A 3,307-nucleotide genomic window follows, 5' to 3' on the forward strand; every position below is an offset into this window, starting at 1 on the left:
GGAACGCGCTGCCTTGGTTCCATGGATCGAACGCAGGAGTTCGAAACCGATTGACTTCAAATTTGACGATTTTTGAATGGTCAGAACCTTGTATTAAATTCCTCTTTTTGTATATACTTGAATGTTATCATATCACCTATTATATTGCATGTGGTAGCCACATTTTCGAAAAGTTTGTCATACCAAGAAACGAATTTTATGACATAATGCGAAATGTATCAAAATGTAGCGGAAACTCAGGATGGTGTGTGTCATTAGCTTACAACTGGGCTAAAATTTGACCACCGCGATGTGCGCATCGTCATAGTTTTTTGGGGGGCAAACCCGTTTGCCTAAAAACCTAAAATTTACCGGGGGTCTTTGGTATCAAAGTAAAGGCGAAGAAGTGTGGCACATCCTTTTTCTATTCCCCTTCCTTTGTCTATGTCTCAGTCATGTCGAAAAGTTTTTTAAAAAAAGAAGAAGTGGGCTATCACACTGTGGTATTAGCTAACGGGATCCAGTCGAACAGCAAAAAAGACAAACACAATAAACTGACCAAAAATTGCTAATATTTGGAAGGCCGTAGCGCTCGCTGTCATTTTGCAAAATATCTATATGGTTGTACACGGCAAATCCTGCAGATACGGAGAAAGTATAAACATTACGTATAAACATTATGTGAGGTATTTTTGTTACAATATAGGCAGTGGTTTACACCCTTACAACGGGGTCAAATCGTGACCCGGCAAATGCCGTACCTTAGAGAATAACGCGTTCCGCGGTGCCTGGTAGAGGCTAACCTGCGGTTCGACTCATTCGGCGCGTTCGGAAAGGTCGCGGTAAACCACGTGACTCGTCCTCGGCTCTGGTCGGAAGAAGTCGGAAGTGTTCGCGAGCGCTCGGAAATTTCAAAAATGGCCGACACCACTGCCGGCGGCGGGAGGCACGTAGTTTTTCACGGCGTTCGTACGCAAAGCGGCATCGAATTTTTGCTCCATGACTATCGTTATGGGATAGGATAGGGTTGATACTACGTGAAAATGTGACAAAAAGACAGACTTTTGAAATTGAATGCTCCCAGCCTACTATCTGCCAGATATCGCTTAGGGCACCTTTAATGTAGATGTCATTTGCATAATTAATGAGGACATGTTGAAATGAAGTATGACAAAGCAAGCCCATATTTTTTTTCTGTTGGATTGTCTCAAATTCTGTTTATTGTTAGATTCACATAAGGTGGAATGAAGATACTGTACAAATGTATATTAAGTTGATGGTCAGTCAATCTGTAGTACTAGACATGTACCTTTAAACCTTTTTGTCAAAGGCATTTGCTTAAAATACCATTGATATTGTACAAACCACAACTTATCTGTTCTACTTGTCTGAAAGTTAGAAGAATTGGTACCTGGCCTGAGCACCTTTCACACGACATAAACCTTTTTATGTTTGATACAACTGCAAGAAATGTACATTTGTAACTGTTTGAACTATCCAGTAAATGTATTGTAGACACACTGCACTCAAGGAGAACAAAATGCACAATCATATGATAAATGCTTCACAACTTTTACAACTTCTTCCATTTCTTAAGTTTCTACCGTTACTGAGGAGCTCCAAACATTTAGGTTTTACATGACAATTTCATGCTGATGTCTTAGCCATTCTGTAGATCTTTTTCCTTCTATATGTTCTTTTTAATCATACCAAGAAAGAACAAAAACCTAGTTTACTGCTAAACAGAGCATACATCTCAGAAGTTACTACTACATTAATCAGTTTAATATTTCAATAAGAATCAGTTGTCACAAATTACGAATCGAATCAGGAAGACATAACCGCACTCCTCTAGAACAAAGAACCTGTCAATTCTGTAGTTTAGGCCAAATAGAAGATGAAATACATGTCACCATAGATTGCCCCTTGTATAGTAGAGACAGACTCATATTTTTTAGCCATGTATTAAGTATATTTCTCCACTTTAGTTATTTGACTAGTATTGTGACTAGAGAAATTTGTATTCCTTTTAACTTTTGATAAACCTACTCTAAGTAATCTCACAGCCGCATATATCCATACAATCACTACCAAGCGAGATGAAGCCGAAAAGAATAGAAATTAGACATTTATTTACACTCTTATATGTTCATATATTTATAATGTATATGTTTATGTTCATGTTCTGTACCCATGCGACCTGTACTTAGTTCTGTAGAACACAAATGTACAATAAAGGTCTTCATTCTATTATTTCAATAATCCCAAAAAATGTACACTTTGTAAATATGTAAATATTATTTTTTTGGTCTTTTCCATTTTTGTTCAACCTCTACAACATAACCAGCAATATCTGCAGTAGAAAGCCAGGCCATGGCAAGATGGCTGTCCACTGTCTCCTCACCAGTGTTGTTACAGGGGAAATTAAGTGTCAGGTTCCACAGCAGGTTGAGGTTCTAAGGAGGACTGTACTGCTGTCAAACCCAATTAACATGGCTGTGTCTCATGAACACAGGGGACATCATAGGCACTGAACCTCTGACATCTTTATTAGCAATGAGACACAGCCGTACAGTCCTCCAATTAAGGCCGTGTTTAAGTGGAATCACCCAAGGCGGTTTACATGTGGTTTACCCCGAAGCCGGTTTCAAGTGGCTCCATGTGAACGCTCCGAAATCACATTGAAAGCGCCTCGATCCCAAGACACTTCTAGAGGTGGTTTCGAATCGGTTTTCCCGCATCGCGATTTGCGTCTGAACGCAATGTGATTTCAATGTAGCTTCGCCTGGTCATGGATTACGGGTAGCCGTGGACGACTCTGGAAATCCTTTTTGCATGATAATGTCGGATACAGAGTCGTGGTGCACTCCATAGGCCCAAACCAACCTTTGCCGTGCCGGGCCTCATGCAACGGGCCGGCCCCGGATTTTTGGTGTCCCTGGCTTCCCGACGCACTCACCTGCCGAGCCGGGGGTATAAGACCCTAAACAAACGCAGCATTTAACCACAACACGGCCTCGGAGCACGTAACTCCATACAAATACTCGGCAATCGGCGGCCATGTTGGATTAAAAAAACTGCCCGCAAAAGAGGTCGGACCCTGAGTTTACGACAGATAACGTCGTTATTTTCAACTCTCCAACGTTCAAGCTGCAGGTATCATGACGTAATCTGTCGTAAACTCAGGGCCCGACCTCAGGGCCCGACGTCGGCATTCGGCCGAGATACGCTGGGAGGGGGGCCTCAGCAAGCAGGTCGTTGACCTCTAACATTAATAACACGCCACCTTGCGTCTTAGCATCAAACAGCAGTAAATGTAGCTCAAGCG

Source organism: Branchiostoma belcheri, unplaced genomic scaffold (assembly GCF_001625305.1).
Source record: "Branchiostoma belcheri isolate BF01 breed outbred unplaced genomic scaffold, Haploidv18h27 scaffold56, whole genome shotgun sequence".
NCBI classification, from domain to species: domain Eukaryota; kingdom Metazoa; phylum Chordata; class Leptocardii; order Amphioxiformes; family Branchiostomatidae; genus Branchiostoma; species Branchiostoma belcheri.